This window comes from Hemicordylus capensis, chromosome 1, assembly GCF_027244095.1.
Source record: "Hemicordylus capensis ecotype Gifberg chromosome 1, rHemCap1.1.pri, whole genome shotgun sequence".
Classification (NCBI taxonomy): Eukaryota; Metazoa; Chordata; class Lepidosauria; order Squamata; family Cordylidae; genus Hemicordylus; species Hemicordylus capensis.
The window spans coordinates 248,694,999-248,722,303 of NC_069657.1; positions in this window are offsets into that span (position 1 = coordinate 248,694,999).

Here is a 27,305-nt window from a genome sequence, read left to right on the forward strand (position 1 = left end):
GCTCTTTTATGCCATACAGATTCTATCCCACCTTGACAATATTCACACATGGAGCAAATGATCCACAAGGCTCAAATGTGCTTTTTAGTGCCATTGTGAGAAGGATCTAAGTCTTCGGTGAAAGTAGCTTCGTTTCAGTATTTCTGAACCCACTTGCAAGATGTCATGAAGAGTGCAACTGGATCCAAAGCCATCCTCCCAGCCCCCTTTCTAGTTGTGGTGGTTGTGGCTGCTGTAGCAGCAGAAACAGGTCTCTCCTCTCTCCCCTTATCTAGATGGCTGCTGCAGCTGTTATGGTGGCAACAGGTGGATAGGTCCCTTCCTGCCTCCTTCCCTCACACATGATTTGTGGGTTGCTGCTGTAACAGCAATCCAAAATCCATGTTTCCTGATAAATGTAATTTTTCCTGTGATAACTATCTATTGGCTGTGGGTAAGAGGTGAAAGGTTGAATGAGCTGGAGGAAAGGATAGAGTTCTTCTTCCCTTGCTTGGGATATAATCTGAGGAGAACTCCAGCATCACAGTTCTCACTTTCAGGGAAGGGGCCCGGTCTATGATCAAACGAAATCAAGCCCAGCTCACTTTGAACCAGTTCAATGGTTTGTGCTGTTATATCAAGTGGAATTTGGTGAGGATTCCCCTTTGCTTGTAAAGGGGATAGGAGAATCCTTCGCACAGGCTGCTGGGGGAAGCGCTGTTGCCAGTAAGTACCTCAAAGCTGCTCCAATTGTGCTAGTTTGATCGAATTGACTGGCCCGCCAGTCAGTTCAACCGAACCAGTTTGCAGACCCGTGGCCCAACTGCGAAAGACAGCCTGCACACAGACACCCCTAATGCACAGCACTTTCTAGTCTAGATGATGGTTCATTCCATCATGGGCTCTTCTGAAAAGGCGTCAGCTTGTCTACTTAACCCATAATTCCTATGTGCTACTTTAGCCTCCCTGCAGGCCATCCATGGGATGCCAGTTGGCCGTACTTGTTTAAGTTGGTTGCTATTAACCAGCACCTATATATATTAACTTCATGTATCAGCCTAGCTTCATTAAAGTAATCTTTTTTGTAGCAGGATAAAAGGGAAAAGGAGTAATTAACATGACAGCTTTTCATGCTTTTGAAGGATCATATCAGAAAACATTGCCAAAAGCTATTTTATTCTGAGAGGAAACACCCATTTGCTTGCTGTAAATTATGGGTGGACCACAAAGAAACAAAAGCTATGCATCCCTCAGGAAGAATGCCTTTCAAAATACCATTTCTGCACTCCTCCCACAGTAGTAATGGGAACACAAGTCAGGCTGCTTTGTTCCTTGATGACTAGGAGGAGTCAAGATTCCACTTCCCCCCTTCCCCATGGTTAAAAATAATATTACAGGAAAGTTTTACATAGTTCAGAGCCAGAGACCGAGCACAAAATTAAATATAAATTATGGACGATGGCAGATTGGGGGGAAGGCTAGGGGCATTGTGGGTCAAGAGGAAGTGGGAATCAGGTGTCAGTGGAGGAGCAAGCAATGTGAGATCAGGGTAGTGCAGGAAAGGCTTTGCTAATGAGATGGACCTTCCTGGAGACAGTCTGGTTCAGGTATGCATATGCATCTCTTTAGAATGATGTGTGTTTTACGGAAGTTCCATCTGTGGAGGTTGATCTGTGATGGCCTATTCAGACATTCAAGCCATCATGTGGTTGCTGAGCATTGATAATGGGAAGTTGCTGCAGTTATCAAGTGATACACAAGAATGTGTGACCCAGCCAAAGAAGGAAAGGGATGTGCTTTAGCAGATAATAATGAGAAGGCTGTTTCAGATATAGGGATCAGGCATGAGAAAAGGGACAAAGTGTGAGAACGGCCCATGGTCACTGCCAGTAGTGGATTAACGAAGAAGCAGAGTAGGCATTTGCCTATGATGGCAAAATTTGAGGAGTGGCAAAATTTGCGCTCTCTGGGATGGCGGCAGCTGCAGAGGGGAATACAAGGGGAGAGCTCCCCCTTTCACCTTTAAAAAAGGCCGCAGTGCAGTGGGATGGGACATGGCCACGGCCGCAGTGGCTGTAGGGAGTGGGGACAAGGGGAAAAGTCTCTCTTTTACCCTCTAATAAATGCTGCCGCCTCTAATAAATGCTGCCGGTGGAATGGGGGCACAGCAGTGGTGGTGGTTGAATGGGGCACAGCAGTGAGGGTGTGGGGGTGAGGAGGGGAGAGTTTCCCCTTTTACCTTTTAAAATGCTGTTGCATGGAGGGATGAGGGTGGCGAGCTCCTTCCAGCTCTCCCCCCCCACCCCGCTAAATGACTGCACGGGCCTCTCTGCAGCCTGCTTGGGGCCTTCCTCCACACGTATGGAGAAAGGCCCAAAATGGGCTGCAGAGAGGCCACGCAGTCACTTGAGAGGAGGAAATGTGGGCAAACGCCCTCATCCCTCCACCCAGCAATGTTTTAAAAGGTAAAGGGGGGAACTCTCCCCTCCTCCCCACAGCCGCCACTGCCATGCAGCCTCCCGCCACTGCCAGCAGCATATTTTAGAGGGCAAAAGGGGGGACGTTCCACATCACCCCCTCTCCCCGCAGCCACTGCAGCTGCCGCCGCACCCCATCCCGCCACACTGTGGCATTTTTTTAAAGAAGGTGAATGTGCGGCAAAAGCCTTTCTGCCTACGGGCGGCAAAAAGCGTAATCCGCCCCTGGTCACTGCTTAAAAACATCCCATGTGGTGATAACTTTCTGTGAGGAAACAGTTATCTCTCATTCCAACCATGTTGTAAGTCAGTTGTTGAATATATTGTTGCAATCAGAGAAGTATGGCAGGGTCACACTAATTTCACTTGGTGGTTGGACAATCCCTACCCTATTCAATTAGAGCTGTTAATATTGGTTTGGGGTTTTGTTTTTTGGTAGTGATCACCTTGTAAGTAGTCATAATTCTTGCCCAAAGAGATGCAATACTATAAGGGTATGCACACGACTGACAGGGTGGACCGCTGGGCAGGCAGGGATGGACCTACCTTCCCTCCAGACAATGGTCGATTCTCTCTGGGCACAACACCGCACACCCACATGGTTCATGCTGTTCCTGGAAGCATGGATCACTGGAGGCTGGGACAATAAGCCCTGGCCTCTGGGAACCCCAAAATGTACCACACAATGAGCACAGGGCATTGGGGGATTCCCCTGGGAATGTAGGTGCCCAACTCTGTCTGCATGCAACCGAAGCATACACATGATCCCAGCATCGGGGTTAAGGGCACGCTTGTACCCTTAACCCTAGCTAAAGTCGGGGTTAAAAGTTGGGCTGCCTGTGAGGGCAGTGCCTGGATCGGGATCAATCCGGGTGGTGCACACAGACAGCCAGACCCAGACAGGGCTGCCCAGACATGTGCATAGCCTTAATTTGTGCTTAGCTGGGGAAATCTGAAGAGCTCTAAGCGGAAATGCAAGAGGAGACCGATAGGTGAAGACTTCAGGATAAAGGTTCTGTAATCACTGAAAGAGAAAGTGGCAGAGACATCGCCAGTTACTTCACATTATGATCTACTTATTATTAGTAGAGCATCTGCTTTGCAATTCAGTTCCAGGCATTTCCAGACAGGGCTGGGAGAGACTTTGGTCTGACCCTGGGGAAACCACTGCCAGTCTGTGTAGTCAATAGGGAGCTAAATGGACCGGTGGTCCGACTCAATATAAGGCAGCTTCCTATGGTCCTAGACCCAGGACAATTTCCCTGTTCCAAAGGTTAATCAGGGCTTTGACAGAACTGCCAACTGTGGCAACAGGACGTTCTCCGGGGATAGTCAGGAAATCTATCTGATCCAGTGGCCTCTGAGGTCAAAGTATCTTCATAAGCCCACCAAGCGGGTGGCTCAAGGTATCGTGGGATCTAAGGTGAGCTGTAAAATGCTTCTCTGCCCCATGTCCTTGGTGGGGACCAGGCCCTTTACAAAACCAAACCTTGCAAGCTTTGAAAGTGCATGGGGAGTAAAGTGAAGGGAAGGTTGCTGGCAACCTCTCCTCCCTCCCTTGCCAGTTTTGCAAAGAGTGTGAGGAGAGTTGCTCCTTGCCAAGTTTACAAAGGTCAGATCAGTCTCAAAGAGTTGCTCCAATGGCAGCAGCATGTGGCATCTTGTTGCTCCACAGGCGCCCCAATAATCTGCCTCACCGTGCCTCTCAAAAGGGCCCCCGCTGCCTCCACACCTGCCAAGGTTAAAAGTCCCAGAGAATCTGAACTCTGGTAGTGATCTGTCCCCGACTCATTACACCACTCTTGAAGAAACCTGCATTGGATCCCTCTGAGTTAGCTAATCACAGACCTGTTTCCAGGATTCCATGGTTGGGCAAGGTGATTGGGCGGTTGGTGGCTCCTCAGCTCCAGGCAGTTTTGTATGATACAGATTATCTAGACCCATTTCAAACCGGCTTTTGAGTGAGCTATGGAGTTGAGACTGCCTTGGTCAGCCTGATGGATGATCTCCAATTGGCTAACAACAGATGGAGGGTAACCGTTTGGATCTCTTGGCAGCATTCAATACAATTGACTGTGGTATCTTTCTGAGTCACTTGAGGGAGGTGGGATTGGGTAGCACTGTTTTACAGTGGTTTCATTTCTACCTCTCCGATAGATTCCAGCTGGTGGAGACTGTTGCTCTGCAAAGTGAGAACTAAAGTATGGTGTTCCACAAGGCTCCATACAATCTCCAATGCTCTTTAACATCTACATGAAATCGCTGGGAGAGATCATCAGGAGGGTTGGTGCAGGGTGTAATCAATATGCTGATGACCCTCAGATGCATTTCTCCATATTGACCTCATCAAGAAATGGCATAACTTCCCTAAATGCCTGCCTGGAGGTGATAATGTGCTAGATGAGGGATAACAAACTGAAGTTGAATCCAAATAAGACAGAGGTACTGATTGTGGGGGGGTTGGGACCCAAGAGTTGGTTTAGATCTGCCTGTTCTGGATGGGGTTACACTCCCCCTGAAATATCAGGTTTGTAACTTGGAAATGCTCCTAGATAAAAAATTATCTCTGGTTTCTTAGGTTGAGGCAGTGGCTAGGACTGCTTTTTATCTGATTTGGCTGATACATTAGCTACACCTTTTTCTGGACGTAAATGACCTTAAAACCGTGGTGCATATGCTGGTAGCCTCCAGGCCTGACTACTTTAATGCACTCTACATGGGGCTGCCTTTATACATAGTCCAGAAACTACAATTGGTACCGAATGTGGCCACCAGACTGGTCTTTGGGACAATCTGAAGGGACCATATAACACCAATTCTAAAAGAATTGCACTGGCTGCCAATATGTTTCTGAGTGAAATACAAAGTTCTGCTCATTACCTATAAAGCCCCTAATGGCTTGGGCCCAGGGTACTTAAGATAGTACCTTCTTTTTCATGAATCCTGTCACCTACTGAGATCATCTAGAGAGGTCCAGTTACAGTTGCCACCAGCTCATTTGGTGGTAACTCGGGACTGGGCCTTCTCTGTGGCTGTCTTGGAGCTTTGGAATATGCTTCCTGTCAAAATAAGAGCATCTCTGTCTCTGTTTGCTTTTAGGAAGGCCCTCAGAACTTCTCTCAGGCTTTTAACTGAAATTAATTAAGTGTTTAATTGTTTTTATCTCATGAAATAGTTTTAACTTTTTTATTCTATGAAACTGTTTTGTTTTTACTTTGTTTTTAATTTGCTGTTTTAAATTGTACACTCTGCCTAGAGATATAGATATCTGGTGGTATAGAAATATGACAAATTAAATAAATAAATAAAATCATCATCATCCTATACAACAGCAAACACCAAACTGAGAGTGTGTCCTGTAGAGAGTGGCAGGAACTTATATTAACTGATTTTCCCCGGGAATGATGAGCCTGTGAGTAATTTGCCACATGGTGATTGTGGTACAAGGTTATGTAAGCTGCAGAAAGAGCCTTGACTCAACAAAAAGCCTTGTTGAAAGAGTCCATGATATCTCATGGGCTTACCACTCAATTAAAAAAAATTAAAATTGATTTTTTTTTAACTTGAAAAAAAGATTTCAGTATCTGAAGCAGAAGACACAAAAGAGGAAAAGATTTTCGAATCATGTTAACAGTGAATGTTGTGTATCATGTGAGAGTTTGGGAGAGTATTATAAGAAAATCTAAAGAACATATTTCCCTTCAGAATTTCAGTTTGCATGTTGGCTGTGTTTGGTGCACTTCCATGAACTCCGTTGTTGTTGAGCGCTTCAAGCCATCAGCACATTTCTGCTTACTATGTTTCTTTCCAGGAAGTTGCTCTCCTCATGTTTTTGATGGGGAACCAATGACCTAGAATAAAGTTGCCTTGCAGCCACAAAGGGGTTCAAGATGGGATATGCATCCAAGGAAATTTCCTCCATGGAGGAAGAGTGATAAACAAAGGAATAAATATTTTGATTCACGTTGATGGGGATATCAAAACGGTTAAAGTACTTCTGCAAAAATTAGAACAATGAAGTGGGGTACACATATACTCCAAGATTCTGTTACTAATAAAGTCTCAGAAAGAGACTTTTTTTTACATCAAATGACCAAAACATGGGATGCCACCTACTTCAGAATAGTGACCAGCAGATAGCAGGCCTAGCCACTTGCGACAAAATATTGTGAAAAAAGGGAAGGAGAAATCTGAAGCAGAAGCAAGGAAAACTAAATCTGAAAATGTAAAACTGCACAAAACAGTATGGGGGAGTGTGGGAATTTTCTCCCACAAACTTTTTTGTGCACAGTCATAGAATCACGAATGTTTTCCCAGTCACATGGTCAGGGCATATCTATACTACAAACTTATGTTTTATGCCACTTTAAATCTCATGGCTTCTCACAATGATTCCTAGGAATTATACTTTGGTGAGGCTGCTGAGAATTTTCTGTTAAATTCCTTTTCTGTTAATTTAGGGCTCCAACTGCCAACCTTTCTATAGGGAAAGCACCAACACTGGTAAGGCCCTGCTTCCAGAGAAAGCCATTTCTCCTAGAATTGAGAGTCATGGCTGGGATCATGAAATTCAAACTATGCCTCAATAAAACAAGACATCTTGGTGCTTCTGATGGAAAATTCTGCCCCCACCTCTTTCAAAATGATATGCAGCCTTGTCACACTTTCCATAGTGCTGTGTACATGGTTTTTAATGATTACAGCAGCCAGAAGGCTTTCCTATTATGTTCACGTTGTCAGCTCACCTTTCCGCTAGTTCTAGGTGAAGTGGTAGTGAAATACCCACAGTTCCTCAACCTCCGTGCCTACTGCTTAGTCGCTGACAATGTAATGCTCGTTCAGCAACTGATTATAATTAAAAATATCAGAATAATTAAAGTCCTCAGTTTGACAAGCAGAGCCATAACTTTGCCTTCAGACATTCCTCTCTAATTAGTTAATTAATCCTAATGCAAATTATAAGCAATAATTAGTCAGCCAAGCTTGACATAAAAGTCTGCTGACTTAACAGTGAAAAGCCTTCCTGGTTATTGGGTTGTAAGTTCTTAGTGTTCATTTTCCCTCACTCATAGTATTCCACAATCCAATCTACTATATATAGGTCCGGGGAAAGAGGTGGCATTCTGTCTCTTCTAGCATCTAGACCAGAGTGCTGGCTTCCAGGGACTGTGGAGGAATTTCCGGAGCAGACTCAAGACCCACTACTTTCCAATGTGTTCCAAGTCTGCTCCAGAAACATAAGGAGGCCTCCAGTGCATGAAGGGAGAAGGGCTTGCCTCCCTGACCCTGCTTCATAAGCCTTGAAGGAGTCATGGTAAAAGTCCAGCACAGCCCCTCTGCCCAGTCTTGGCATAGCCCTTATGGCTGTGTTACTCTCCTTTCATCCCAGAAGAGCCTTCCCTTAAAGGGAAGCTTTGGTTTATGAGATACAGAGTGCACTCAACAGTATCTCAACCTTTGGAGTATGCCTGGAATTTCACCATACTTGTGCACCTCAGGACTGCCAACCTTATACAAATGTGAATAAGTCCTAAGGTTGCAAGAAGTCTGATCAGCCACATTTGTGGCAGATCAGGGTCAAAAGCCAGGCCGGAAAAGCTAAAGCAGACAATCTTGGACACAGCCTACATAGTGATACAGAGAAATCCTCAGAAAACTTTAGTGTATGAAATATAATGGTGCAAAGAGGATGAAATATTCTGTTTGCAGATGTGCATGTGGTACAATGCTTGATTGTGTTTGAAACTTGATTGGGGCTTTGATCTACTGTATGTTCGCAGGGTGGTCAGTCCAGATTTCCTGAGAGTATAAAATTCCCTGCTGTGTCTCATGCTCCCTATATTGTACACAATTGTGTCTCATGCTCCCTATATTGTACAGAATTTCCTACTGCTTCAAGATCTGCCCATATAGAAAAAGATTGGAGGCACTAGTAAGCTGGTCATAGCCTTATTCTCAGTGGAAGTCCAGCATCTCCTTTGGGTTCAATAAGCAGGAGAAGTACTGGCTTAAGCCAGTATGCTGTGCTCTTTGAGGGTCATCCAATAGCTGAGGTTTACCTGTCAAAATATTTAGTTAGAAACCTCATTGATGTGTCTAGAACTCAAGCATGTCAATCAAGGTTACAATCTTTGATGTCCAATCCATAACTTAAGCTGCTGTAGTGCAGTGGCTAAGAGCCTGCAAATTAGGACATCTCCAGTTTGAATCTTGCCTCTGCCATAAACTCACTAGTTGGCTTTAGGCAAGCCACTCCCTCTTTGCTTCAGACCCGCCCATCTGCAATATGGGGCTAATAATATGTATCTTACAGGTTTATTGTAAGGAATGCAACAAGATAATACATGTGAAGTGCTGTGAACCTTCAAAAATTCTATACAGATCCTATGTATTATTAAGCATCTTAGGCATCGTGCAAAAGTAAAATCATTTGACAGTCCTTGCCTGCAGGATTGCCAATCTAGTAACAGCACCAGGGGTTTACCAATGTGGAAAAAAGGATCATACTGTAATTAATAAAAGTCAAGAAACCAGCATTGGTTCTCTCTCTTTTCCCCCCATGTAGAAGTGAATGAATGGGAGTTAGTCTGTTGTGTCAAGGGGAGAATAGATTAAGCATTTTGGAACGCATAACCCAAGAGGGATGGTTAATCCTGTTCATGACAATAGCAAATGTAATAGTACAAATAATAGGAAGCATTATTCATGCTTTTCCTCATTTCACATTCAGCACAATGTGTTATTTCCCAGCTTCTAATTCATGACTTCATTAAGACAAACTGCTTAGGAAACCCATGATCCGGTTGCCCAACGATGTCGTGAAACAGCTTCACCAGAGTCCACGCCAGTCATGTAACACAGTTATGATCCTGCGCACACTCAGTAGCAAAGTCAACAGCACCATTACAAATAAAAGCTAGTGCAGCAACACTAACTGTCATTCCCACAATATCCTTGGCACTTCTGCCAGTCACGATGTAGCTCACTTTTGATGGCCCTACACTAGCTGTGCTTGAAAGGCAGCAGCCAACATATGGCAACCGCAGTCATGCCATAGCAAAGTCATAGCATGCCCAGTCCGCACGCACTCCTCTCATACGCAACAAAGCATAGGCATAAACCCAGAAAGGGAAGCCCTCGTCAGAGACACAAGGCTAAGGAAAAATGGAGACTCAAACAATGCACTCACAGGGAGGAATGCTGTGGCAATGCAATGGAAATGACTATGTGGAGGGAGCATGAGGTGTGGATTTGAATTACACCCTTGGTTGCTGCAAAGGTAGCCTCTAGAAGGCAACACTCACCAGCTGGCAACTACCAGCAATAGTGACTGTAGAGAGAAAAAGGAGGAGCACCAAAATTAGAACCCCCAGAGGCTCTCCACATGAACAGTGTGGAGAGTCAGCAGGAGGTTTGTGGGGAGTGCAGGCTTGACCACACACAACTAGGCAGCTTGACTTGGGCAGCCGGATCACCCGCCCACACAATTACCAGCTCCATCAGGGAGCCAGTTGGGGCAGCGGGGATTGCTGGCCTCCTGGCCCCCGGAAGTCCCAGAATGCCCTGCACAAGTGTGTGCGGCATTCTGGGGAGCTCCCCAATGCCAGGAGGCTTGTTGTAGCCTCTCTGTCGGGGATCTACTCATGAGCCTTGCCACAGCAACACATGGCCAAGAAATGTCATGTGCTCTGCTAACCTCCTTTAAAGGGGGGCATTTGCAAGGGCTGGCTGCCGGGAGCCACTCAGCTCCCATTGCAGCACATGAGCAGCAGAAACCAGGCTGGGCTCCCTTAGCGTGGTTTCTGCTGCTTGTGAGAATAGCCTTCTAGCCTTCCACTCCAGGAAACAGCATCCTAACTATAGCCAATCACCCCAGGAAGAAGAGAGATCAATAATAAGGCCTTTGTAATCATCATCATCATCATCATTCGTTAGCCACTCCAAATTGTTCTCTGGGCAGCTCAAAACAACACAACAGTCAAAAATCACCCCCCCCCCTCAAAAAAACCCCCACACATAAAACAAGACAAATTACAACACAACATTTAAAACATAAAATAAGATAAAATACAAAACATTTTTAAAACTTTTTTAGAAATCATTTTTTAAAAGCTTGAATGAACAGAAAGATCTTCATCTGCCATCTAAAAGAACAAAGTGATGACACCCGGCAAGCCTCACTGAGGAGGCTATTCCATTGGTGGGGTGCCCCCACCAAAAAGACCCTCTCCCTAGAAGCCACCCACCTCTCCTCATTTGACAGGGGCACTCAGAGCAGGGCCTCTGAAGAAGATCTTAAGGCCTGAGTCGGGACATATGGTGCAAGGTGCTCTCTCGGGTAACCTGGTCCCAAATTGTTTAGGGCTTTAAAGGTTAAAACCAGCACTTTGAATAGGGCCCTGGAACAGACTGGGAGCCATTTTAATGGGGAGAAGTCCATGACCCCTTTCCCTCTCTATCCTGTACAAGCTTAGCATTGCTAAGGTGCTGAGTATTTCACTATTATTTACACAACACAATAAAAATGTCAGAGTAAACATGTCCCAATATTAAAGGCAACTTACACTTATTTCAGGTTAATTATTGTCAAGATGAGTGCCAGGTAGCAAAAATCGTCATTAAACATTAGCCCAGAGAGATATTTAAAAGGAAGACTTCGCATAGAGGTGGACATTTCTTTCTTAAAGGGGAATTATCAGAATCTACCAATGGACTCAGAAGTTATTGTGTACACATGCAGGCAAGTGCCATTATTAGTAAACAGAGGAACACATTGGAAGATCAAGTTGCTTTCCGCCAAGGTGCAAAAGTCAAATGTAAGCTCTTGGTCTGTGGCACACGTTAAGTGATGGGTGAGGTTCTGACATGCATTGTCTCAACCTCCTGGTGGGAAAAGACAGACTGATTGTAACAGCTGTATGGCATTAGATGAGGGGGGGAAACACATTTGTAATTCAGAAGCTAATTTCAAAGGAAAGGTGCTTTCACATGTGGATTGTGGGGAGGGGAGAAAAGTATTTGGATTTGAAAGCTTGTGCTGTCGAGTTGGTGTCGACTCCTGGCAACCACAGAGCCATGTGGTTTTCTTGGTAGAATACAGGAGTGGTTTACCATTGCCTTCTCCTATGCAGTATGAGATGATGCCTTTCAGCACCTTCCTATATTGCTGTTTCCTGATATAGGAGTTCCCCATATTCTGGGAAACACACCAGCAGGGATTCAGACCAATAGCCTGCTGCTTTCTAGGCAGGTTGTTTCCCACTGCGCCATTAGGTGGCATTCTATGTGGATTGGACAAGCCACATTTTCAAGCATTTGGATTTCACAGGAACAAAAATTCAGTTATGAACAACTTCCCAAAACAGACATTTACCATGGGAACGCTCTCCTACATAATTCTGGGACAACCAGAGAGAGCAGTATATTTTTCAGCCTCCCTAACCATGTCTCACCTGCAGGAAATTACACCGTAATTACACCGTTAAGTTACTGCCCTCTTAAGAATGATATCCTACCTGCTGGCCAACATTACAAGGTGTAATATGGCTACTAATTTACTGCCAGTAAGTAGCCACCTAATAGCACAATGGGTAGGCAACCTGCCTAGAGAGCAGGAGGCTGTTGCTTCAAATCCCTCTGTTTCCCAGAATACGGGCAACTTCTATATCAGAAAACAGCAATATAGGAAGGTTCTGAAAGGCATCACCTCATATTGCATGGGAGAAGGCAATGGTAAACCACTAATGAAAATTACCAAGAAAACCACATGGCCCAGGAGTTGACACTGACTCGACGGCACAATCTTTCCTTTCCAAGTTACCATCACACCCTTCCCTGAGTGTCTATGGTTGACTATACTGGTCACCTCCCCTCTTTGCCAAGCTCCCCCAACATGTGCTTGGAATTCTGCCTGAGGGTACAAACTTTTTAAGAGGTAGGCATGACTATTAGTAGTAGTAGAATTAGGATATTTATATACTGCTTTTCATTAAAAAAAAAAAGTTCACAAAGTGGCCTATATAGCAAAAGGAATGGGAAGACTTCCTAAAGGAGGTCACAGTCTAAAAACAGGAGGTTAAACATGACTCTTTTAAAAGTTTTCTGCAAAACAGGAGGTTCACAAATGACAGTGTGGAATCCTTTCTCAGGAAGATGAAAAGACAGCACTGGTATGCAGGTTTCTTGGTAATATTTTAGAATCTGAACACAAATCTGTATATTTCAACCAGTAAATATACCCTATAAATTTTCAAAATGTTATATGATGACTGGACATTTCTATCAATTTTTAACACATGCATTTTTAAAAAAGAAAGTGCAGACACCAATTTTCCCCCCAAGAAAAGTTCCGCTCAATTAGCAGTTTTATTCAAACCTCTCTGGATTGCAAAATCGCAATGCTATTAATATAAGCACCTGTGGTGGTAAATAATGCTCTCGGCTGGTGAAGATGTCCAGTGTCAAACTGTTTAAAGCACAGTTTCGAGAAAGCCCTTAAAGGAATCCTAAAGGGCTGTCTCCTTTCTTTATTTCTTTTTTTAACGACAGATCTGAGTTCAGGCATGAGACCACCTGCCCAAGAAAGAGATGGAAAATGTTAAGGGCTATTGAGCACTCTGCAGATTTTCACCGAGGACCAGCAAAACGTTATTTAGCACAGGTGTTTCATTATGACACATTCGAGGAATACACAGCATCCAGTGGCCCTCAGACCCCCACTTGTGCAGTGGACAAGTGCTAGCAAACTGGGCAGGTAATAGAAGCCCGATAAGAAACGTATAGTCCAGTTTCCAACTGAAACTTTCTTGAACATCATAGAGTCAAAGAAATTAAAGAACAGCAAGACGTGCTGGTTGTTTGAATTCATGGCTGTATTATTAGCAATAGGGATATTTTTAAGAGCACTTTAACCCTATTTTCATGTCGCTGAGTCCGTAAAGCCATAAGGCTTTATTATTCCCATGCAGGAGGTTGAGTGAGGATGAGAGGTACATGATCAGTGCTTACGACATAACGTTGCACAGTATGCCAGCCATTATTGATACTCTTTTTATGATGATGAGGATGATTACTTTGCTATTCAGCAAAAAGAATTCTCTAAGCAGCGTACACAGAATAAAGTAAGAGCAAGATGACGCCCTGTCCCCAAAGGGTTCAGAATCTAAAAAGAAACACAAGGTAAACACAGGCCAGCAGACTCCATGCTGGGATGAACAGGGGCAGTTGCTAACGCTCTGCTAAAGATGAGAGAGCCATGACTGTAAAATGTTCCTCTCTGCTCAAGTAGCAGAGATTGGCCTCAGTAACATGAAGGGGTGGCTGGGTGCCAGATTAGGACCATAGTGGGGGCAAAAGGGTTAAAATGAGGGCTGTGGGAAGCAGGACCTCTTTGATCTGGGGACTATGTCAGCATTTCAGGACCACCACACCATTTGATTTGGGGCTTTCGGGTGGTGGTTTGCGTTTTGCTTTGGCCATAAGAACATAAGAACAGCCCTGCTGGATCAGGCCCAAGGCCCATCTAGTCCAGAATCCTATTTCACACAGTGGCCCACCAGATGCCACTGGAAGCCTACAGGCAGGAGTTGAGGGCATGCCCTCTCTCCTGCTGTTACTCCCTTGCAACTGGTACTCAGAGGCATCCTGCCTTTCAGGCTGGAGGTGGCCTTTAGCCCTCCAACCAGTAGACGTTGATAGACCTCTCCTCCATGAAGTTATCTAAGCCCCTCTTAAAGCCATCCAGGTTGTTGGCTGTCACCACATCTTGTGGCAGAGAATTCCACAAGTTGATTATACATTGCGTGAAAAAGTACTTCCTTTTGTTGGTCCTAGATTTCCTGGCAATCAATTTCATGGGATGACCCCTGGCCCAATTTGAAGCCATGTTTATGCAGCCCTGAGGCAGAGTCTAGATCCCAGAAGCACCCACACAGAAGCACCTGCACCATTCCAAGGTCACAGAGGAAACCCAGCTGGAAGTTATTTTTAAGCTCTGCTGCCACTTCTCATCCTTCCCTGCCAGCAGCAAGACAAACTATCTTCAGCCTGTCTCCTGCTCCCTGCCAATCCAGTAATTACCTTCAAAGTTCAGGGGTGTGGTGGGTGGTGGTGGGATTTATGTCATCATTGTATTTGTTCTTGTCACTGGTGTATGTATAGGCTTGTGGTACAGTTTACAATGTTCATGTCAGTCATCAGTTCTGTAGAATGACTGGTCGGTTTGCATTTCTTACTGGACACTGGAGACCATTATTTTCCTATTAGGATGATCTTTCTCTCAGAGTAGAACTGTTATGGGTTATGGGCCTAGAGTGCTGGAAATAATAAAATAGGCAACAAGACGTTCATGAACAAGAAATGGCTACTTTCGGGTCTACAAAGATGCATCCAGCTGTAGAGATGCTAAGTGAGTTAGGGAGTAATTGCGTTGAAGCCTACTATAAAAGGTGTGTTTGCTGTCACAAAGTCAGAAAGTTACACAGAGAAGTAAACATATTGATGTGAAATATTTTGTAAGAGAATTACAAAAGAAAAATATCCTGCTTCAGAAGAAATGGTTGCAGAAATACTGACAGACCCATTAGCCAGAGAACAGTTTCAAAATCTGCAGATGGCAATTGGGATTATAAATTAAGGAGCACGACTATGAGAAGGGGCATGTTGGAATTTATGTATATATACACTGTCTTTGTTTTTGCCACTGATGTATGTATATCTTTCCATAGGCTTGTGGTAGAATTTAGAATGTTTGTGTCAATCATCAGTTCAATAGACTGATTGGTCAGTTTGTAGTAGAAATGTACACAAATCATTAGGGATGTACACAAAACTGTTAGAATCCAAACCAGATTTGAACTGGATTGGGCATTTCAGTTTTGGTACCCCCCTCGAGCTGGGCCAGGTTCAGTTCAAATTTGAGCTGGTTTGGGCCTGGTTTGAGGGTAGTGGGTAACTTTAAAATTGAGTTTTAAAAAGTAATATAAACTTTGTAATAAACTGCTGATGGCTGTGGCAGCCGGGGGGTGGGATGCTGCGTTGGCAATGGCGGGGGGGGGGGTCCTCTGCTGGCCTCCCTCCCAAATCACCCTGGGATGGTTGAGGCCCCTGCAAGCACGTGATGGCTGACTTTTGGGCTGCCGTGTATGCACACTGGCTAGTTGCAAGACCTAGGTCATGTAAGCAGTCAGTGCACATGCGCAGCAGCCCAAAAATGGCTGCTGTGTGCACACAGATGGAGAAAATGGGCCAATCTGGCCCAGGGAAACTGGGGGGCATCAGGGGAGACCCCCCTAGACTGCTGGAGTAAGTCATCACTTTTACCACTCAATTTTATTGCTCCCGCACCAGCTCAGCCAGTTTGGCTCTACGTCATACCAAACTGGGCCTAGCTCGAGGTCAGGCCTTCAAGTTGATCCAGTTTGAGCTCGAGCCGGCTCGATTTCAAGCCGGCTTGCACACCCCTACAAATCATATGTGCATGAATCATATTTTCCAATTTGATTTGAGCCTGAATCAAATTGCAAAACACTTGAATCAATTTGTTGAAACAGTGGCCATTGCCAGATGTTTGCATGAATAAACTCAAATCAATTTGAGTGATTCAGCCATAGGGAACAATGGGGAACTTGAATCACCCAATTGTTCTCCATGGGTAGGTCCTAGGGACACTAAAGTAGATTGAATGGTAAGGCATGATGTGTGCAACCTACCTCCAACCCAAAAAAGAAAGGGGCAAGTGGCAAGTTTAATTTGTTTAACCTTTCCCCAAACCCCACATAGGAAAAGGTTAGAAATTTTAGAAATATCACCCACTTGTCTATTTCTTTTGTGGGTTTGATGGTGGGTAGCACCCATCATGCCTTACTACCTAACCCACTTTGGTGTCCCTAGAACCTACCCATGGGAACAATGGGGTGATTCAAGTTACCCTTCTTCCCTATGGCCAAAACAAGCAGAGTGCACAGATTTTGCAACCCTGCCTTGAAAACCACTGTAGGAGAGAAGTGCAGAGTCCCTCCCAAAACACACCATGAGGCTCTTCTCATGATTAGTGAGAAGAGCCTGAGGAGGGTTAGCGGGGAGAGAGGGCTTAGCCCGCTCTCCCGGCAGACAACTGAGCAGTCTGCTCTGGGCGGCCAAACTGGCTGCCCACACGACTGCCAGCTCCATTACGGAGCCAGCAGGGGCTGGGATGATCGGGGGCTGCGTGGGCCCCGGAAGCTCCAGCATGCCCGGCATGAGCGCAGGAGATACTGGAGAGACCCCAGAGCTGGGAGGCTGCTTTTCAGTCTCCCGGTTGGGGGTCTACTCATAAGTTTCTGCAGTGTAGAGCCGTGCCACGGCAACTCACGATCAGAAATCCCAGGTTAGCGGAGCACTCACTCCACTAACCCGGGCTTAGGGGAGGGCTACTTAAGTGGCTGCAAGCCCGGCGAGTATCAGAATCGGTGGGAAGCGGGCTAAGCACTCTTAGCCCATTTTCCACTGATCATCAGAATAGCTTCCATATGTTGCCAAAAACACAGTCCATAAATGGCAAAAAACAAACAAACAAAAAAACACTGACCCAAAATCAACTGCCAGTCAGAGTGCCTGAATTGGCATGAATTGCTTTCTCACACACAATTTTGATTCCTTACAACAGCTGTCACAGCAACACCCTTAGCAGCCAGCAAGCATAGCCATAAGCTCAAACAGAGCAATGTCTTCAACCACATTTGACTGAGTACACCTGGCAATGCAGAATGCAGATTGAAGAGCAGACCAAAGCAGTAGATGGGAAGCACAAGCTAGTCTCAAGGCCACACATGGTATTCTGAGAGAGAGAGAGAGTTGAGCTGCAACTGTTCATTTCTCGCCACAACACCATTTCACAAACAGACCAAACCACCACTCAAGAACAGCAGTCAGGCACTCAAGTTCTGCCTTTGTCAATCTGAGATATAGCAAAACCAGACAGTTAATGGCAAGTAATAGCACAGCAAGCATATTGAAAACCCTTCCTTCCTTCCATCCTACCTGCCTACCCATGACAGTTGCCCATGACAACATTTTACTTGAATGATAACAAGCCAACCAAGAAGCATGGAGATTTCAAGCCTATTGGAAGTAAACCAGTAAACCAAACAGCAAGGGGAAAGCAGCCCTCCAAAATCTATTCGAGCTTGAATCAGGTGTGATTTGATTCAAACTTGAATAGCGATTGATTGATTCAAACTTGAATTCGGCTATTTGATTCAATTTCAGTCCAATTTGAGATTGAATCAATTCAACTTGAATCAACTTGCACATCTCGAGTTTGTATATCTTACTGGATGCTTGAGACTGTTTTTTCTGTTCGGATGATCCTTCACTCATAGTAGGCCTGTTGTTTATCATTTGGTAATAGGCAAGTAATAAACCTTAGTAACTTTGTTCAATAAACATAACAAGCCTCCGTTCCTTCTCTGTTACACTCCACTACAGGTTGGGGGTGAGATGGGCCAAAGCAAAGCTTCAGTAGCCCTTACTAACTCAAAATTTTGCCCAATTTAGCCTGAACTGGATTTGCCCAATTTGGCCTGAACTCCAAAGTGTTTTACATCCCTGGTTAAAACACTTTCCCCTGCCGTAGTCCCAATCCAGATTGCTATCCCATGCATACTATTTACATGTTAGAAAAATTAGGCGCATAGGTCCCAATCATGCAATAAGTATAATGTTTAGTTTGGCCCTGAACAATAGTTATTGTTAACTCCAGGTGCTCCTTACCGACTTCTCACTTGGGGTCTTGGAGGGAGGATCAGTAACACTACACATTTTCCAGCATCAGTGAATCACTTCCAAAAATGCACTCTGCACATATTTGGAACTTATTTTTAATTATTGCATCATATATTCAAAACCCTAATACCAGTACTGCAAATAGATGCTGAGCCCTGAAAAGCCCTGGGACCAATTAAACCAAACTAAATCTGCAACTGAACTGATCTTTGAAACCATCTCTGCCAGGTCTACCACCCTGGCTGTAGTGCATGTAATATCCAACTCATGTTTATTTAATGCATGTAAAAGATTTTATTATTTACATTTAAATATTTATGACATTTTTCATAAGGCACCCTTTCCCCCCTCCCCCACAAAAGAAAAACTTTATCTTGTGCCCTTTAGGAATGAAGCAATTTCATTTTACTAGGTAGATTTTATTCTGTATAAATAATTGACACTGCAGGAAAAGAGGCCCTGATCTATCATTCTATCTTTATGCTATTTCCTAAGTGAAAGGTAATAAAACTAACAAGCTCACCCTTCTGTGCTGACTACCCCAAAAGCAAAACTCTAACAAGCTGAAAGAAAAGGAAATGGTTAGGAAATAACAAAGGAAATATTCAAATATCAGCTAGGTTTCTTGAGACCTCCACATTCCTGCTGTACAAGTACAGTTGTTACTCTTTCAAAGCTGAGTTTAGATGTGACAAAGTTGTGATTTTTCTTGGCATCAATTTTAATATTTCATCCTGCTCAAGGTTCCTTTGACCATTCTAAAGGGTTTCATTGTTGTAATTTTATAGATTACATAAAGTATAGTATTTAAGTATCATTGGTGAGACAGAGATTCAGCAGTGGGGGTGGGACAAGTATTGTGAAGGGTGATAGTGTGATGTATGTGTGTCTCTTTTCCCCTTAGTGGAACTTGGGGGATTATTTTGGAACGGTCTGTGGTTTCTGCTTCTGTTTTCTCTTTCCTCTATATATTAATAATGAGTTTAATTGGTTTATAAATATTACTATTTTAAATGTGCATAGTTTTTCTTGATTCAGAGCATGGACTCTTGAAGAAACAAGAAATTGCAGTAACACTACAGATCTGTATACCATTGCTTGTCTTCCTTGGTCCTTCCCACAGCTCAGGGAATGTTCAATGTACAGTCAGTGGCCTTAATCCATTTCATTTTCTATTAATTAATGTCAGGTTGGTAAACAATAAACCTTCTGTCATCCATGATTTGATTCAGAATGAAGCTGATGAGGCATGACATGATTATGGCAATTTTGGTACACTGGATTGCAGCCAAATATTTGATGTTATCATCCATCAAATATCATCCTAGGGATGAGGGATATGGAAGCCGGGTTGTCATTATCTGTAAACATACCATCTCCTTTGAACACCCACAGCAGAAGTGTTCAAAATCTGAGGATGTGTTCCCAATTTTAGAAGCTTGGTAGAAAATGGATTCTGTTTATGTTCCATCCACCCCTCTGCCTAATGGGCTTCCTAGCTGAGCTCACTGACATGGTCTCAGAGCTGGTGAAGATATCCTCTAGGCTAATGACATTGTAGAACTTATTGTCCCTGTTTTTGAAAGCAATACCTCAGCAGGGCTTCAAAATACATGACCATGATGGGTTTTTCAAATGTTTAATCGATCCCATGCATGTGCAGGTCACGCTACAGCCTTGTCATATTGGATCTGCTAAGATTCTGTAGTCTGCATGTAAAGGGTGTATCTATTCTAGTGCCTTATTGTCATAGACAGATCATTATCTCAAAAATGCAGATTGTGGTTCCACTGAGCCTCTCCAGGGATGCTGGGCCTCTTTAAATGGCCTACCCACTCGAAACTAATGGATCCAATTCATTTCCAGAATTATCTGGGGGAGCTTCCTATACAACTGTTGCATCTGTGGATTGGAGAGTGTTCACATGATTGGTTCCTTCTCCCAGAGCTGCATAGCTGGACTTCTCCCTTCACTGCCTGCAGTGAAGAGAGGAGAGCTGGTCTTGTGGTAGTAAGCATGACTTTTTCCCATAGCTAAGCAGGATCCACCTGGTTGCATATGAATGGGAGACTAGAAGTGTGAGCACTGTAAGATATTCCCCTTAGAGGATGGAGCCGCTCTGGGAAGAGCAGAAGGTTCCAAGTTCCCTCCCTAGCTTCTCCAAGATAGGGCTGAGAGAGATTCCTGCCTGCAACTTTGGAGAAGTCGCTGCCAGTCTGTGAAGACAGTACTGAAGTAGATAGACCAATGGTCTGACTCAGTATATGGCAGTTTCCAATGTTCCTATGAGGCCATCTCATGCTGTTTAAAATGTAGTGTGTGAAAACCTTGTTTTCAAATCTTTTGGAAGCCAAGATTTAAGTAATGGTGAATTTAATGCAGAACCTTCAGGTTGCATTCAGAAGCATTTGGGCATGTAATTGGGAGTTAGCCTCTGATCCAACTGTTAATGAAAGTTAACAGCAATTGCCAAGATCATCTTGACTAACAATTGTCAAAAGAAATGGCATATTTGTCTCAAAGCACTTAGAGGAACTGATACTTTTAATTCCATATTGGAATTCTTATTATAGGCATGCTATTCAGGAAAATAGTAACTTTTCATAAAGTGCTTTCATGGAATTAAAAAAAGAAGGATGGAAAAGGTAGCCAGTGCCACCCTCTTTCAAGCTCTCTTTCCCTTTAATCCTAGTCATGTCTAGTTTTATGCCAAAGTGGCATACAAAGTCATTCTGCTGGCCCCATCTCAGACCATTGGCTGGTGTGTTGAGGGGAGGTGAAATGTGCAATGCAATAGCATCATGTGACAAGTTGTGTAAAACTAGAGGTTACTAGGAAGAGATAGAAACAGCACCAGTGAGCCTGAAATTGGGATAGGGCATAGGCCAATAAAAAGACAGAATAATTTGTGAAGAAAAAGGAGACATTTTAAGAAATCTTTTTACTCTGCTCCTCCACTGCTTTTGATCTGTATAATCAGCTAATGAGATTTCCACCTCTCCAGGCAATGAGACAAGTTACTGTCTGTGAAGATTTGCAGCGAATACGTTCAGCTACTATTAAGAAATATTTTTTTACAGCACAGTGCATTTAAACAAATATTAAATTCATACAATTGTTAATCAGTGTGCCATCTGGAAACATCTGAAAGTTTAGACTCTTAATTGCCTGAATCTCATAAATGCTCAAAATTGTTGCGCACTACAGGCTATAATGCACTTAGGACTTTTTAACTGTATAAATACATGTAATTAAAACCAGTGCTGTGAACACCTTTTAGCAGATGTGCCGGCTGTAAGCATCTTCCCTATTCATCTTGAGGTGCTTGGCACCAGGGTCAATGACATGTCACTACATTTGAATCCCACCATTTGACAATGCATCAGTATTCCTTTCCCAAATTCTTTTCATGTGACTGACAGTTAAATCCATTTCTTCCTCAGGCCACTGTTTAAATTCCTTTGTACTTGTAGAAGCAAGTTTGCTGGCTCAAGAATTTTGTCTTAACTTTGCCTTTAAGACTTGTCAACGGAAAATTAGGACAAGGAATTCTAATTTATCTTTCAAAGGCTCCCGTTGGTAGCAAATGGAGCTGTTTTTATTTACATGTCAAATCAAAGGTGCTACAATTATGGTAGGATTTCAAGAGGTGTCATATAGTATACTGTCTCAGAGGGAGGGGGCCAAAGGGAGAAGGGGTTAAGCTGAATTAAACCAAGTATAATGCACAAGGATCCCTGTAAACAGAAAATATTGCCAATATGATTACTTACATCAATAAGGATTTAGTAACAACAAGCAGTAGTTTCATCTTCTCTGCTTTATAGCAATAGTTACTAGTCCCTAGTGTTCCCCAGTATTCTGATCCCCGAGGGACACTTTTTTCGGAATTAAAATTGGAAGCACACTCTTCAACAGATTTACTTTGAGAGTGTGACCTGCAAAGGAATCGGAATAATGTACCTTTTTAGCCTTCCCCCCTTTCTTCAGCCTCTGCTAGACATGGGCATTTCTGCTGCATCTCTGCATTGGTTGGGATTAGATCGTCCACTCACTCCCCATGCAGAGATTCAACAACATTAATTTGTCTTTAGGAGAGGCTCCCCATTGTAACTCTTCCCATTGTAAGAATGATTCCACCTGGAGGGGCCTATTTCTTTCTGTTTCTGCTTAAGGTGTGCCTCCTGATTAGAAAAAGGGAAACCCAGATCACAGACTCAGGGGCGTAACTATAATAGGGCAAGGGGAGACAGTTGTCTGGGGGCCCACTGCCTTGCCCCCCCCCAGAGGTAAGTCACATGACTGACTCCCCCAGCCATGCACCCGCCCAGGCTTCCTTCAGTTGTATTCATCCTCTGAAATTGATGTGAGTGTTAAGACCTGGAGCTACCAGAACAGCATGTCTTTCTCTAGTACCATTAAATGACTTGCATCGTCCACAATTTACAAAACCTTTTAAACAAATAATTTAGGATGATGTTTTATTGTGGCACATATGCTTTTTGTTACCAATATTTAGCCCTCATTTAAGATTTCTTTACTTCATGAACTGAGCTTCAGTGAGCGGGGGGGGGGGGCATTTTAGAATCTTGTCTCTGGGCACACTCCAACCTTGCTACACCCCTGCACAGACTCATCAAGAGATACAATGGGAAGCCTCTCCTAAGGGCAAATTAATGTTGTTGCATCTCTACAGGAGTGAATGATCTAATCCAAACCAATGCAGAAATACAGCAGAAATGTCTATGTCAAGCAAAGGCTGAAGAGTGGAGGTGAGGCTAGAACAGTGTGCTATTCAGAGACACAGTGAGGAGATTCCTTTGCAGGTCAGTACTCTGGACCTGCATGAGGCTTCCGTTCATGTATTCCTCATGATCCAGTAGCAGTTTCTCTCATGGCACACTGAAGTGCCCCTTAGCACACAGCTTGGGAACTATTGTAGCAGGCCCTGTGGGGTGTTAGTTTTAGAAAAGACCTAGTTCCTTATGAGAGAAAATTAAAGAGCAAAATACACTTACATCTTACAGAAACCAAGATGACCTAAGTACTGTGAATGTGTGACTCTACTGTCAATCAGGAATTCAGCCCAGTTAAATTTCAGTTAATTAATTAATTATTAATTATTATTTTCACATTTATAGTCCGCTCTTCCTCCAAGGAGCCCAGAGCGGGGTACATAGTCATGCTTCTCCTCACAACAACCCTCTGAGGTAGGTTAGTTGCATTGTAAACCTCTTTAGGACACTTACTTGGATGCAACGAATGATGTCAGTGGCATGAAATACTTTTCATCAGAATAGTGGTAGGCTGACCATGGTTAACTGTAACTGGCTACTGTATACAACACAAAAATGACAAATATTTATATACCACTTTTCAACAAAAGTTCCCAAAGTAGGACCCCAAGAGAATTGCCACTTTTAAAAAGTGCCTCATTGCTCAGTTAGCATACTGTTATATGTTGAACATGAGATTGCCCTCGAAGTGGTCTTGGAAACTTCAGTTGCTTCAACTGGCTAGCATGAGTTATTTGGTCCACATCTTGCCAGTGTTGAAAGCGTGTGTTTTGTGTGTTTCTGGGTGCTGGTGCTAACCTATAAAAGCCTTGTATATTTTTGGGGCAGGTTATCTCTAGTATCAGTTACATTTAAAATAACCTGCCATACTTTTAAGATCACCTGGCAAAGTCCCTTTGGATTTCCCCCACTTTTGAGGTCAGGCAGCTGAATGGGCCTTTTATGTAGTGCCACCCATCTAGAATGTTCTCCTTAGTTCTGTAAACCCAGACCCTACACTCATTCTCTTCTGATGTCAGATTAAAATTCAGGCAGGCATTTTAATTCAGTATGTATATTGTTTTTGAACTTTGATTTTGTCTTATAATTTTAACCCAGATTTTTTTTAGCTGCTTCTGTGGTGTTTTATTTATTTATTGTTAAATTTTATATCACCTTCCATAAGGCATCCCGGTGGTTAACAAAAGCTAAAATACAATAAAACTCAATAAAAATAACATTTTAAACCTGAAAATAAGTTAAACAGTTAAAATAATAAAACAACAACAACAAAACCCATAAAAAGACACACAGAAGCAGGAGAGCTGAGAGACCTGGCAGTCCCTAACAGGTAAAAGCCTGAACAAATAAAAAGGTCTCTAGTGGGTTTTTTTTAAAACAGACACAGATGTCAAAGTGTGGACATTCAATAGGAGATCATTCCAGAGCCTGGGGGCAACAACAGAGAACGTCCTCTCCCACATGCATAGCAATTTAGCCTCTTTCAACATTGGGACATGGAGCAAAGGCCACTCTGATGACCTTGTTGAATGGGTAGAAACCTTTGGGAGCAGGCGGTCCTTCAGATATCTAGGGTCCAAACTATTAAGGGCTTTAAAGGTAATAACTAGCACCTTGAATTGGATCCAGTGCAGCTGTTTCGAAATAGGTGTGATATGCTCTGAGTGAGCAGTTCCAAAGAGAACCCTGGAATTCCACACCAACCGAAGTTTCCTAATATTCTTCAAGGATAGCTCCATGTAAAGTGCATAGCAGTAATCCTGCCACACTGTGACTAAGGCATGGGTAACCATGGCCAGATCTGTCTTCTCGAGAAAGGGACACAGCTGGTGCACTAGCCAAAGCTGTGCAGAAGCACCCATGGCCGCTGCCTCCACCTGAGCATCCAAAACCAGAGCCAGTCCAAGCTGCACACTTGCTCTTTCAAGAAGAGTACAACTCATCCAGGGCTGGTTGAATAACTCTGTCCCAAATTGCTTTTCTACTGACCAGCAGCATCTTCATCATTTCTGGATTCAGCCTCAGTTTGCAAACCCACATCCAGCCCATCACTGCCTCCAGCCCCTGGTTCAGTACATCCCCTGTTTCCCTAGGATCCAGTGTCAAGGAAAGGTAGAGCTGAGTGTCATCCACATATTGATGACACTTCAGTCCAAACCTCCTGATGACCTGTCCCAGCAGTTTCCTGTAGATGTTAAACAGCATGGGGGACAATACTGAGCCTTGTGGGACCCCACAGGCCAAAGAGCAAGGAGTTGAGCAGAAGTCCCCCAGCATCACCTTATGGAACCTCCCCCCATGAAAGGACCAGAACCACTCCAATGCACCACCCCCAGTCCCTATATCTGAAAGGTGGTCCAGAAGGATACAATGGTTGATGGTAAATATTTATAGACCACTTTTCAACAAAAGGTCCCCAAGTGGTTGACATAGAGAAATAAAAATAAATAAAGATGGATTCCTGTCCCCAAAGGGCTCACTGTCTAAAAAGAAACCCAATAAAGGTTGACATATTGCTTATTAGTTCACAAGAGTTACTGTCCTAAAATTGGTAATGTTTATTTTTCCCTATTCAAAGAATGGCAATGAGAACTTTATTTTAATCTAAGGAGTGTATGTGTGTGTGTACACAACTTTCAATTTTTCTTTTGGTTGAAACTTGTTACTACCTGGGGATATGAAGGACCCTCTGAGAAATATGGCTCATCTCTTTTGATTTCCTTGAAATTCTTCAGACATTTTGTTTGAGGAGGACCCCACCCACCCCCGCCCCCAATTCCCTTCAAATGTTGCTCTGAAGCGAAAATTCAGTGGCTAATCCAGCTTTACGTGATACAAAGTTGAACCCTGCCACGGAGAACAAGTTTCATGAGGCGAAAACAAATTCTGGCACAAATTAACCTCTTTTATGCATGTAGAATTGAAGGGAATGAGTCGTGGTCTGCAAGGACAAGGCAGTGGAGTGCAATCAGGAACACTAATAGTTTAATGAAACAGAGAGGCAAGTGCAGAGTGCTTTTCAGTGCTCTTGTGGCTGGCTGTTTGTTAGCCTGCCCCACCTCTATTCCACGACTGGAATACAAAGCCCCATTCAAAAGCTGGCCAGATCAAAGAATGGATTAACCAAACACACCACAGTGGGAACTTTTCCAGACTTGAGTAAACCAGTCCTAAGCTTCTCAGATTGAAGTGTTCACTGAAGTCAAGTGAAAATAATTAATATGGGTAGTGGTCCTCAGTTAGTGTGTTTCTTATATCAACCCATCCATGTTGAGTTTTCTCCCATTCCATTTTGCTGCAAGAAATATGGGAGGCATGCTAAAGAAAGAGTTAAATGTTTTCTTTTCCCTTGGGGTAGAGAATGTGCAGCATAGGCAAGAGCTGCTTTGATCTTTTCACATTTTGTCATGAGTGGTGAGAGGAAAACTAATACCTGTTTGTAGCAGATAGGTAAGACAGAAAATTCCAATGTGTCAATAACCATTTGAACATTTGAGATGAGTTCTCAACCCTTTAAAATTATTTGGATGCATTGCAAGAGCCGCTCCAGGCTAACTCTTGTACAATCATGTCATAGAAGAGTAAGTCTCAATTCGGACTTTGCGGCATCAGTGTGGTGGTTAGGGATGGGCCCGGACCAGTCCGGAGGCCATTGAAAAAGCCTCTGGACTGGTCCGGAGTGACGTGCGCGCCTCTGGACTGGTCTCTGTGACATGCGCGCGTGCAAAGCACTCCTGGGAGGTTTTTCGGCAACATCGGGGAAGGGGCGGCAGGGAGGTATCCTGCCGCCCCAATTACTCTTAAGATTATGGCGCCAGAGCGGGAAAGCGGCGGGAGGGGTAAGTAAACCCTCCCACCGCTCTTAAAGCTACCCCCCACCCCCGTGCCGGACCGCAGTTGGCGGTTCCGTGCACACCCCTAGTGGTGGTCACTGTAAAATACTCCTGAATGGTAATGACCCACACAGGGTGTTTAATATTTGAAAATGGACACCCATGGATGCCCCTAACCACTTTGTCTGTCTCTGCGAACTTCAGGAGTTTCAAACCAGGAACTCAGATAGCAAGGCTCAGGGATACCTTACTCCTCGCCCCACCACAAGATCTCCCAGGCACAAGGAGTCATCAGCTTGCTTTCTGCTACAGTGTAAGCACCACTCCAGGTGATCTGAGGAACCAAGAGAGGTCTGATTGGCCCCATATTACAGTTGCCCTCGGCTTGGTTCTTCAGTCTGAGCAGTGCCATAGGAACATAAGAGAAAAGCCCTGCAGGATCAAGCCAAAAACTGATC